Genomic DNA, 12,500 nt, shown 5'->3' on the forward strand with positions numbered 1-12,500 from the left:
GTAGGTAGGTAGTCCTCCTCCTCGGCCACCTAGCCGTCGTCGTCGTCGATCGAGCGACCGGGTATATTCAAGACGCCTCTACCGACACCACCACACCAGCGGGCAGTTTAGCGAGCTTGCCAACTCCTCTGCCTCCTCAAGCGCTTCCAGACGCCTACCGACACCACATGCTGCTGGCTGGCTGTCTGTTGTTACAATGGAATTTAAAAAAAAAAACAAACAAAAAACCCCAACTCTATTAAGTCTATTAAGATTTTCGATAGTTGGAAAATAATAATAAATTAAGATTTTCGATAGATTGAAAATAATGATAAATTGATTTTAGCAGGGCTGCTGAGTTAGCTTATAGGAGCGAGCTAAAGTAAGAAAGAAACACGCGAAACACACCGACCGGCACCCCGACACGACCACGGGTAAACGGCGGGACTAACTGTGACTCTCTTAAGGTGTGAGGAGGCTTTGCCTCTTAAGCAAGTTTGACTGACGCCTACCGACACCGGTCAGGTCGGCGAGGCTCCCGGCGGCCCCGAGCGGGACCACAGGTTGCGGAAGGCGTCCAAGTGAGCGGCGGCGACGCCAGGAGGCCCCCGGGGTCGACTCCGCGGCCCCCGGGTCGGTGTGCGGGCCTCCAGAGCTCGATAAAGTAGTGGTGTCGCTAGCGGTCGAGAAGGCACTTTTCGACGCCTACTGCCACCCCCACATGGCGGTAGGCGCAAAACTGGAAAATCGCCGACCAGAAATGTCGCTTCGTATAATCGACGTTTTTTTTTTGACCACCATTTTCAGGTGTCGGAGGTGGGTCTGGACGAATACCAACACCATTTCTGGGGTTCACAACCGCCCGGCTTCTCCGACATATGTTGGAAAGGAGTAGCGATCCGAGCGAAGGGGGGCTGTCGGTAGGCGGCCGCGGGTTGCATGTGTGCCCGGGACAGCACCCCCATCCAACTAAGGGGTGTCCCCCGGGGGCCAGGGGGACCTCGTCCAGGTCGGCCGGGCGCTTCCAGACGCCTACCGACACCGGTCAGGTCGGCGAGGCTCCCGGCGGCCCCGAGCGGGACCACAGGTTGCGGAAGGCGTCCAAGTGAGCGGCGGCGACGCCAGGAGGCCCCGGGGTCGACTCCGCGGCCCCCGGGTCGGTGTGCGGGCCTCCAGAGCTCGATAAAGTAGTGGTGTCGCTAGCGGTCGAGAAGGCACTTTTCGACCGCCTACTGCCACCCCCACATGGCGGTAGGCGCAAAACTGGAAAATCGCCGACCAGAAATGTCGCTTCGTATAATCGACGTTTTTTTTGACCACCATTTTCAGGTGTCGGAGGTGGGTCTGGACGAATACCAACACCATTTCTGGGGTTTCACAACCGCCCGGCTTCTCCGACATATGTTGGAAAGGAGTAGCGATCGAGCGAAGGGGGCTGTCGGTAGGCGGCCGCGGGTTGCATGTGTGCCCGGGACAGCACCCCCATCCAACTAAGGGGTGTCCCCCGGGGGCCAGGGGGACCTCGTCCAGGTCGGCCGGGCGCTTCCAGACGCCTACCGACACCGGTCAGGTCGGCGAGGCTCCCGGCGGCCCCGAGCGGGACCACAGGTGCGGAAGGCGTCCAAGTGAGCGGCGGCGACGCCAGGAGGCCCCCGGGGTCGACTCCGCGGCCCCCGGGTCGGTGTGCGGGCCTCCAGAGCTCGATAAAGTAGTGGTGTCGCTAGCGGTCGAGAAGGCACTTTTCGACGCCTACTGCCACCCCCACATGGCGGTAGGCGCAAAACTGGAAAATCGCCGACCAGAAATGTCGCTTCGTATAATCGACGTTTTTTTTGACCACCATTTTCAGGTGTCGGAGGTGGGTCTGGACGAATACCAACACCATTTCTGGGGTTTCACAACCGCCCGGCTTCTCCGACATATGTTGGAAAGGAGTAGCGGATCGAGCGAAGGGGGCTGTCGGTAGGCGGCCGCGGGTTGCATGTGTGCCCGGGACAGCACCCCCATCCAACTAAGGGGTGTCCCCCGGGGGCCAGGGGGACCTCGTCCAGGTCGGCCGGGCGCTTCCAGACGCCTACCGACACCGGTCAGGTCGGCGGAGGCTCCCGGCGGCCCCGAGCGGGACCACAGGTTGCGGAAGGCGTCCAAGTGAGCGGCGGCGACGCCAGGAGGCCCCCGGGGTCGACTCCGCGGCCCCGGGTCGGTGTGCGGGCCTCCCAGAGCTCGATAAAGTAGTGGTGTCGCTAGCGGTCGAGAAGGCACTTTCGACGCCTACTGCCACCCCCACATGGCGGTAGGCGCAAAACTGGAAAATCGCCGACCAGAAATGTCGCTTCGTATAATCGACGTTTTTTTTTGACCACCATTTTCAGGTGTCGGAGGTGGGTCTGGACGAATACCAACACCATTTCTGGGGTTTCACAACCGCCCGGCTTCTCCGACATATGTTGGAAAGGAGTAGCGATCGAGCGAAGGGGGCTGTCGGTAGGCGGCCGCGGGTTGCATGTGTGCCCGGGACAGCACCCCCATCCAACTAAGGGGTGTCCCCCGGGGGCAGGGGGACCTCGTCCAGGTCGGCCGGGCGCTTCCAGACGCCTACCGACACCGGTCAGGTCGGCGAGGCTCCCGGCGGCCCCGAGCGGGACCACAGGTTGCGGAAGGCGTCCAAGTGAGCGGCGGCGACGCCAGGAGGCCCCCGGGGTCGACTCCGCGGCCCCCGGGTCGGTGTGCGGGCCTCCAGAGCTCGATAAAGTAGTGGTGTCGCTAGCGGTCGAGAAGGCACTTTTCGACGCCTACTGCCACCCCCACATGGCGGTAGGCGCAAAACTGGAAAATCGCCGACCAGAAATGTCGCTTCGTATAATCGACGTTTTTTTTGACCACCATTTTCAGGTGTCGGAGGTGGGTCTGGACGAATACCAACACCATTTCTGGGGTTTCACAACCGCCCGGCTTCTCCGACATATGTTGGAAAGGAGTAGCGATCGAGCGAAGGGGGCTGTCGGTAGGCGGCCGCGGGTTGCATGTGTGCCCGGGACAGCACCCCCATCCAACTAAGGGGTGTCCCCCGGGGGCCAGGGGGACCTCGTCCAGGTCGGCCGGGCGCTTCCAGACGCCTACCGACACCGGTCAGGTCGGCGAGGCTCCCGGCGGCCCCGAGCGGGACCACAGGTTGCGGAAGGCGTCCAAGTGAGCGGCGGCGACGCCAGGAGGCCCCCGGGGTCGACTCCGCGGCCCCCGGGTCGGTGTGCGGGCCTCCAGAGCTCGATAAAGTAGTGGTGTCGCTAGCGGTCGAGAAGGCACTTTTCGACGCCTACTGCCACCCCCACATGGCGGTAGGTGTAAAATCGGAATAGACCGGACCAGGAATGTCGAGGGGGAAAAAAATGACAAAGTCCTGGTGTGCCTAGGCGTCGAGAAGGCACTTTGCGACGCCTACCGACATCCCCATGTGGCAGTAGGCGTAAAACTGGAAAATCGCCGACCAGAAATGTCGCTTCGTATAATCGACGTTTTTTTTGACCACCATTTTCAGGTGTCGGAGGTGGGTCTGGACGAATACCAACACCATTTCTGGGGTTTTCCAGTTTGAAAGTTTTATAAAACATGTTCGGTAGGAAGCACACTTTGGTGTGTCGGTTCGTCGGAGCAGCGACTCTTTGCCTCGTGGTGGTCCGGAACGTCTCTACGGGCTTGTCGCAAAGGCGTCAGAAAGTGGCATCTCCGCCGCCTAGGGCTGTCACCGTTATCGCTGTCGCCGCGCTCCAACTTGTTTTGATCCGCCGCCTTCGTTCCTGCCAACCGTGCGCCCGCTCATCGTCGTTAGGTTATAATACGTGGTACGTGTGTGTGCTTCTCCGTGGACCTAGGGCTGCTCGACGTGTCGAACGATATGTTGGAACAACTAACGGCTCCTTTTCCTGGTTCCATAGTCGTCGTGGTACCCGCGTCGTCAGCCATATCTATGTCCACCATGTTTAGCCGATACGTTTGCTGCAGCTTCTGCTTCCGCCTCAGCGTTCGCCGCTCTCAGCCGCCGCTGTTGTTGCTGCCGTTCTGCCATTCAACCACTACCTGCGAATCTTTCGATGATCGGCCGAACGACCCATCGCTGTGCGACCGATAAATCCTCCGGATTAGGGAGAAACGCCGCCGCTCTCTGCCGCCGCCGTCGAACGGAAAAACGTACATTGTAACGAACGAACGAACGAACGAACGAATTAACGAACGAGCGAACAAACAAACAAAAATAGCCGCGGGGGATGCACTATGTAGATCCTGATCCCCTTGTAACCATACGTACGTTGTTCGATGCTCTCCCGTCCTGGAAGTCGCCGCAGCAAACAGGAGGATGAGCAGCAGCAGGCGCCGCCGCCGTAACCGCCGCCTGCCTGCCGCCTCCTACTCCTGTCAGCGTCCGATCTCACAGCCGTGTGAACGTTCGCTGACACCCGATTTCTTTCCGTCTGGCAAAACCTTGGACGTCCCGCTCGCGGTACACGTGCTGCAGCGACTTCTCGTCCGACAACGCATAAGCGTCGACGTCTGCCGCCGCATCTTCTGATACGTGGACGGTGATAGCGCTAGTCCCTTCTTGCGCCACCTCCACCTTTGTTAGCGCCAAAGAAGATCGATCGAGCAGTCGTGGTCGCAGTCGATTAACCCGTTTTCACCGTCCGCAGTTCCCAAGCCGCCGATCAAGTCGTTGCTCTTCTTGTTCGTTCTTCCCATACCGTCGATTTGCACGGCTGCCGGATGAGCCATCCTCTGTCCGGCGAAGCGCTCACGTCAGTGATCGATACTTGCACCGACAGTCCTCCCGCTCGCGACTCGGTGCTCGAATCGGACTCGTTCGTTTTTATCTCGATGCGATTGTGAAAAGGGGGACCGGTCGTCAATGTCGTGTGTGTCGACGATGTTGTTCGCCCGGTCCGCCGCGTTGTTGTCGTTTTTTTTTTTTTTTTTTTCCCCTAACGTTCGCCGTCGCACGGACGAAAGGGTGAGAAAAAAAAAAAAAGCTCGAAAAAGCCGCCCAAAAAAATCGGACCGAGGAGCCGCTTGCGAGAACGCGCCATGTGCACGTTGTCTCTCCTCGGTTTTCCGAGCACGAACACGACGCCGGTCGGTCGGTCGGTCGACGAAGGCGACGACGAAGGTGACGGGAAAATTTACGCCGCCGCTGCCCTGGTCCAGCTCCTCCCCGATGACGGCTGTGATGTTGACGTTGACGTTGGCGACGACGACGACGACGACGGAGACGACGACGACGACGAGACGGCATCGATGGCGACCACGATGACGACGACCTCGACGAGTTCAGTCTGCACCTTGACCTCCGATGTCCGTGTGCACTGCCGTCGTGCTGTTTGTCGTTTGTCGTATGTATCGCTGTCAAGGGTGCCGTTGTCGTTGTTGTTGTCGACGTTGTTGCTTGCTCTCTCGTCTCGGTCGGTTGGTACGTTGATGACGACGACGACGACGACGAAGACGACGACGACGACGACGAGACGGCATCGATGGCGACCACGATGACGACGACCTCGACGATTCCAGTCTGCACCTTGACCTCCGATGTCCGTGTGCACTGCCGTCGTGCTGTTTGTCGTTTGTCGTATGTATCGCTGTCAAGGGTGCCGTTGTCGATGTTGTTGTTGTCGACGCTGTCGTCTGTTCTCTCTTCTCGGCCGGCTGTGACGTGGACGTTGACGACGACGACGACGAGACGGAATCGATGGCGACCACGATGACGACGACCTCGGCGAGTTCAGTCTGCACCTTGACCCTCGATGTCCGTGTGCACTGCCGTCGTGCTGCTTGTCGTTTGTCGTATGTATCGCTGTCAAGGGTGCCGTTGTCGTTGTTGTTGTCGACGTTGGTCGCTTTCGTTCTTTGAGTCTCGGTCTCGGTCCAAGTCAGGGGAGAAACAAAAAAGAGGCCATCAGCGCGGGCAGCGCGCTTCTACTGACGGCGAACCCCCTCGAAAAATAAATAAACACGTGCCCGTCGTTGTAGTTGTCTGTCTTATGTCGGTCGGTCGGTCGGTCGGTCTGTCGTTCTGTCGAAACAAAGTCCCAAATTCCAACGATACCTGGTTGATCCTGCCAGTAGTCATATGCTTGTCTCAAAGCTTAAGCCATGCAAGTGTAAGTTCACGCCACGCATTAGAACGGGCGAAACCGCGAATGGCTCAGGAACCGGACCTAATCCTCGGGACCGTATTCCTCCTCGGAGGCGATGGATAACTGTGGCAATTCTAGAGCTAATACATGTGACACAGGCCGCGATCGGTCGGCGCGCCGTCGTCGCCACGCCTCGCGCGCTGGCACCCGCGTCGGCCGTTCCGGGTCGCGGCGCTACATATTAGACTGAGACCGATGCGCGTCATTCCGTCCTCCCGTCGTCGGCGTTCCCGCTCGCGGGTCCGTTCGGTGGCGGGGCTCATAGGGCGGCGCGCTCCGCTTTGGTGACTCTGGATAACTCACTGGTCGATCGCACGAGCTTTCACGCCCGGCGACGGGTCTCTCGAGGGTCCGCCCTATCAACTGTCGACGGTCGGTTAAGTGCCTACCGTGGTTACTACGGGTAACGGGGAATCGGGGTTCGATTCCGGAGAGGGAGCATGCGAAACGGCTACCACATCCAAGGAAGGCAGCAGGCGCGCAAATTACCCACTCCCGGCACGGGGAGGTAGTGACGAAAAATAACGACGCGGGACGTCGAGGCCCCGCGATCGGAATGAGTACACTTCAAATCCGTTAACGAGGACCAACCGGAGGGCAAGTCTGGTGCCAGCAGCCGCGGTAATTCCAGCTCCGGTAGCGTATATTAAAGTTGTTGCGGTTAAAAAGCTCGTAGTCCGAACTCGGGTTCGTGGTCGCGCAAGCGGCCCCGGGGCGGCGGCGCCATCGTCCGTCGTTGACTTTGGTCGTCCGTTCGCATTCCCGGCCCTTTCCGCCGGTGTCAACCGCTAGCATACCCGCCACGCGGTCCTGCCGGCGAGGTGGACGAGGAGGTCGTGATCGGGATCCGGGAAAAAAAAAACAAGTGGTCGTCGGTTCGGTTCCGGGAGTAGTCTAACGGGGGGGTGCTACGTGTGTGTGTTTGGGTGCGTTCATTCGCATCCCCGCACTCTGACCCCCGCGCTTCTCTCCCTCTCCCTTTCCGCGCGTTCCTCTTTTTTTTGAACCCCCCGGTCCGCTCCGAGTCCCTGCTTCGTGTCTTGTCTGCGCGCGTGTTGCGGTCGGCGGTTTCTCCTCCAAGGGTGCTCTTAACCGAGTGTCCGCGGCGGCCGGTACGTTCACTTTGAAAAAATTAGAGTGCTCAGAGCGGGCTGTTCAAGCTTGCATACGATAAGCATGGAATGATGGAAGAGGGCCTCGTCTACGTCTGTCGGTCTCCGTCTACGGCGAGGCAATGATCGAAGGGAGCGGTCGGGGCCACTCGTATTGCGACGTTAGAGGTGAAATTCTTGGATCGTCGCAAGACGAACTGCAGCGATGGCGTGTGGCAAGCACGTTTTCCTCGATCAAGAGCGAAAGTCGGAGGTTCGAAGACGATCAGATACCGTCGTAGTTCCGACCGTAAACGATGCCGACCGGCGATCCGCCGGCGTTCGCTTCCATGACCCGGCGGGTAGCCTGCGGGAAACCAGAGTTCGGTTCCGGGGGGAGTATGGTTGCAAAGCTGAAACTTAAAGGAATTGACGGAAGGGCACCACCAGGAGTGGAGCCTGCGGCTTAATTTGACTCAACACGGGAAAACTCACCCGGTCCGGACACCGGTAGGATTGACAGATCGATAGCTCTTTCTCGATTCGGTGGGTGGTGGTGCATGGCCGTTCTTAGTTGGTGGAGCGATCCGTCTGGTTGATTCCGATAACGAACGAGACTCCGGCCTGCTAACTAGTGCGCCGATGTCAGTGATTTTTACGGCGGGTCGGCGTCCTCCGTGGCGCTCGGGTCCGGGTCGGTTTTCTCACGCACTTCTTAGAGGGACGGGTGGCAGAAAGCCACACGAGGCGGAGCGATAACAGGTCTGTGATGCCCTTAGATGTCCGGGGCCGCACGCGCGCTACACTGGAGGTATCAGCGGGGACTTCGCCCCGGCCCGAGAGGGTTGGGAAACCTCTGAACCACCTCCCGTGATAGGGATCGGGGCCTGTAACCAACCCCGTGAACGAGGAATTCCCGGTAGGCGCGGGTCAACAGCCCGCGTCGATCACGTCCCTGCCCTTTGTACACACCGCCCGTCGCTACTACCGATCGAACGGTCCGGTGAGGTCCTCGGATCTGGCCGACGACGCCGCCGGGCAGTGCGCGACGTGTCCGTCACGACACTCGTGCATCTACGCCTCGGCGTTCGATGCCTGGAGAAGACGACCGAACCCGATCGTTTAGAGGAAGTAAAAGTCGTAACAAGGTTTCCGTAGGTGAACCTGCGGAAGGATCATTACCGTTTTCCCGTTCGAGACTGGTTTGTTGTTTTCCGGCCTACCTCCTCTGTCTGTCGGCGTCAACGCCTCGAATGCGCGCAAACAAACCTATAAAAGGCGGAGCGAGAGATAGATTTGTGGTGACGCGGAGGTTTTTAAAGCCCCAGCTCTTCTTGCTTGCTTCCGCGTCTTACCACCTGTTTGTTTTTTCGCCCACCGCAAGTGATGGCCGCTTCTTCTTTGCCTTGTCGCCGCTTTATCGTTTTTTGTTTTTTTGCAGCCGCTGTGCCACCGCCGCTAGCTAAAAACAAACTACTCGCGACATTGCAATGCCGTCACGCCTCCTCGCACAGACCTCCTCGCACACTACTAAATCTATATAAACAAAAACTAATATAAAAAAACCCAAGTGCTGAACCCTGGACGGGGGGATCACTCGGCTCGTCCGTCGATGAAGAGCGCGGCCAGCCGCGAGAACTGATGCGAATTGCAGGACTCAGTGAACATCGACACCTCGAACGCACATTGCGGCCCCGAGATCCCTTGTCTCGGGGCCACGTCCGGTCGAGAGGCGGAACGTTACATGTCTTTCTCCGTTAACGAAACGACATCTTGCCGTCCCCGTGCCCGCCCGGTCCTCGGCACGGTGGTAACCGGGACGTCGCAGGAGCGAGTGACGAGGGGGAAGAAAAATAAAAAAAGAATTGACTCCTTTCAATGTCTTTTTTTTTTTTAAAACCCTCTCCGGCCTCCTCCTTCGTCTCCCGCTGGCAGACCGCGGAGTCTTTTCCCTTTTCGACCGCGTGAAGAAACACTGTGGAGGAGGAGCAGGAGGAGTCTGTCCGAAAGCAGCCGAAGGGAGAACAAAACAAAAAAAAAGCACCGACCTAACCGACTGCCGACGTAAGCGCCGCCTGCTCGTCTCGCTCTCTGCCTCATGAAGGTGTCTCTCAGCGACGCCTCGAGCAGCGCGACGAGCACGGCCGTCGCACCGTAAAAAGGTGGCCGCGTCGTAGGCAACGTCGGATGGGGAGGACCCAGGCTTTTTTTAATTGTTGGCTTCTTCATTTTCGGTCGGACGGGCGCTATATCGGCCAGCCGTCGTCACACGGAGGGTACCGATCGAGATTCCTCTCCTCCAAACACCACACTCTACTAAAAACCGCCGCCCTCGGCTCGGACGAGACGACCCGCTGAACTTAAGCATATCGCTAAGCGGAGGAAAAGAAACCAACCGGGATTCCCTTAGTAACGGCGAGTGAACCGGGAGAAGCCCAACGCCGAATCCCGTCGCAAGTTAAAGGCTTCGGGACGTGTGGCGCATGGGTCGAAGGCAGCCGTTCGTTTTCGTCTCGCATAGTTCGGAGTTCCCTCGATCGGGGCCGCCCGCGGCGGGTGCCAGGCCCATTCGGTGCGGACGGCGAGCGACGGCCTTCGATCCGAGAGTCGGGTTGCTTGGGAACGCAGCCCAAATCGGGTGGTAAGCTCCATCCAAGGCTAAATACCGGGACGAGTCCGATAGTCGACAAGTACCGTGAGGAAAGTTGAAAAGAACTTTGGAGAGAGAGTTCAAGAGAACGTGAAAACCGCCCAGGGGTAAACGGGTGGGACCGCTCACCGCGATCGCGGGGGACTCAGTCCGGTGCTGCCTAGGCTCGAGCCCAAACTCGATTGTGTGTTCTTGAAAGAGAGGCCGTCGCGGCACAGGTCGTCGTTCGTCGTGTCCGCGGGGGACTCGTTCCCCGCGGTTCCAGCTTTTGTGCCGCGTCGCCGACGAAGGAGACGGGGCCGCGTGGATAGCGGGAAGGGAAACGTGGTGACGACCGCGGCGTCGGTAGGTGGCTGCGTCGGTTGGCTGCGACGGAGGGGACTCGTCCTCTCGATCGCTGCTGCCGCCGGGCCCTAACCCGCCGCATCCGTCGCCGCCGCTTCTTCTTTCCTCCTGCTCCCTCCGCGCGCGACTCCGCTGCACCCGTCCCCTTCATCATCGCTCGGCGTAATCATGGCGCGGGCGCTTCGGCGCGACCTCCGCGCGGCCGGCACCGGACGCACTTCCCCTCCGGTCCGTCGTCCGCGACCCGTTCCCGGCGTGCAGGTCGAACACGCGGGTTTTTTTCCGTAGGCGGCAGGCGTTTCATCACCCTGAAAACCCCCGTCTTCCACCTTGTGAAGTCGGGGGCCACCGGCCGTCGGGCCCGCGAACGTAACTGCCCCTTTCTGCCGGGAACGGAGGAAATCTGACACGATCCGTTACACGTGGCGAGCCGGTCCGTTTTGATCCCGCCGGAAGTCGCGTGCGGGCGACGCACTCTGTGTGTCGCTCCTTAGGCGCCCCACCGTCTCGGGCGCGTGCGCGATGAGAGGCGGGATAGGACTGGCGCGGCCTCGCCGTCACGCACCTCGCCGACGTTTCGGGTTCTTGTCGGGGGCAACCCCGCCCGCGCCCGTTTCCGTTTCCGGAGAGGTCGCTCGGCGACGCTTTTTTACTCGAGCCGCCCGCCACCCCGGGTCAGCGACGTGCATCGGCAACCCACCCGACCCGTCTTGAAACACGGACCGAGGAGTCCTGGCCGTTCGCGAGTCGTAGGGGCCACCTCTGACTAACCCCGAAGGCGAAGCGAAAGCGAGAGAGCGTGTAGGAGGGCGTCGATCGGGAGAGGTGTCGTGGCAAAGTCGTCCGGGGGTCGTCGGGGGGTGTCGTCGGTCTCGTGCCGTCGTCTTCTCCTCGCCTCACCCGCCTCCGAGCCGTGCCCGATCCCGCCGGCGCGGCGTTTTCGGCTTCCGCCGTCGCTGCTGCGGTGCCCGCAACTTTTCCTTTTTTCTCTCTTCCCGAGAGAGATAGGAGAGGGAAGGCTCGTGGCTGACGTGCGGTTGTTTTTCCCTCCTCCCCGAGAGGGGACCGGCGCATCATCCAAAAAGGGGAATTGCCGGGCGCCAGCTTCCATATCCTCCTTCCGCCCATCGGTGAGATCCCGCGGCTTGAACTAGTCCTATTTTGTCGTCGAGTTTAGGCGCTGCGCGCGGGCGCATCACCCCCGGGTCGGTTTCCCCTTTTTCCGAGTACGACTCGGCCGACTCTGGCGTAGCGAGCGACCAGGGACCCGAAAGATGGCGATCCACGCCCGGTCGGGATGAAGCCAGAGGAAACTCTGGTGGAAGTCCGAAGCGCCTCTGACGTGCAAATCGATCGTCGGAACCGGGTGTAGGGGCGAAAGACCAATCGAGCCGTCTAGTAGCTGGTTCCCTCCGAAGTTTCCCTCAGGATAGCTGGCGCTCGATCGTCGCAATTCCATCCGGTAAAGCGAACGATTGGAGGCCCCGGGGCCGTTCACGGCCTCGACCTACTCTCGAACTCGGAACGGGTGGAACGGGCCGACTCTCCCGAACGACGGAGCCGACCCATCCGGCCGCCGCCGCCAGCACGCTTCGCTGGGCGGTTGGTCACCTCGAATGCGAGTGCCAAGTGGGGCCACTTTTGGTAAGCAGAACTGGCGCTGTGGGATGAACCAAACGTCCGGCTAAGGTGCCTAACGCGACGCCCATGAGATCCCCGAAAGGGTGTCGGTCGATATAGACAGCAGGACGGTGGCCACGAAGTCGGAATCCGCTAAGGAGTGTGTAACAACTCACCTGCCGAATCGACCGGCCCCGAAAATGGATGGCGCTGGAGCGACGGACCGATGCCGGACCGTCGCGGCGAGGAGCGATGAACTTTCGCGCCGAAACGATGCCGCGACGAGTAGGAGGGCGCCGCGGCGAGCACGGAAGCCTAGGGCGCGAGCCCGGGTGGAGCCGACCGCGGGTGCAGATCTCGGTGGTAGTAGCAAATATTCGAACGAGACCTTCGAAGACCGAAGTGGAGAAGGGTTCCGTGCCAACGGCGGTCGAGCACGGGGTCAGTCGGTCCTAAGACGCGGGCGAAAGTCTTCCCGAAAGGCGCCGGATCCGTTATGAAAGTGAAAGCGATCGAATCGAATCGAATCAAAAGCCCAAACAAAAACAAAGCGGCCGGCCTCCCGTCGAAAGGGAATCGGGTTAATATTCCCGAACCCGGACTCGGAGAGGGCCCGGGGGTGGCGACGCTGTCGGC

The 12,500-nt window shown here is 60.1% G+C and overlaps 2 non-coding genes and 1 pseudogene across 2 annotated transcripts in view; all 3 read left to right on the forward strand.

Annotated features, from left to right (window-relative positions):
• Positions 1-6,064: 6,064 nt before the first annotated feature.
• On the forward strand, positions 6,065-8,430 carry LOC145274873 (small subunit ribosomal RNA; annotated as a pseudogene).
• A 395-nt stretch (positions 8,431-8,825) lies between these two features.
• LOC145274871 (5.8S ribosomal RNA) lies at positions 8,826-8,984 on the forward strand. Its single transcript, XR_013866985.1, has one exon. It is a non-coding gene; the product is annotated as a 5.8S ribosomal RNA (ribosomal RNA).
• Positions 8,985-9,576: 592 nt separating this feature from the next.
• The window catches only part of LOC145274869 (large subunit ribosomal RNA), a 5,718-nt gene continuing 2,794 nt past the window's right edge, over positions 9,577-12,500 (forward strand). Inside the window, exon 1 of the ribosomal RNA XR_013866984.1 lies at positions 9,577-12,500. This exon is cut by the window's right edge and continues 2,794 nt beyond it. This is a non-coding gene — a ribosomal RNA (large subunit ribosomal RNA).

This window comes from Euprymna scolopes, unplaced genomic scaffold (assembly GCF_053919585.1).
Source record: "Euprymna scolopes isolate OS-2025 unplaced genomic scaffold, ASM5391958v1 sca493, whole genome shotgun sequence".
Classification (NCBI taxonomy): domain Eukaryota; kingdom Metazoa; phylum Mollusca; class Cephalopoda; order Sepiida; family Sepiolidae; genus Euprymna; species Euprymna scolopes.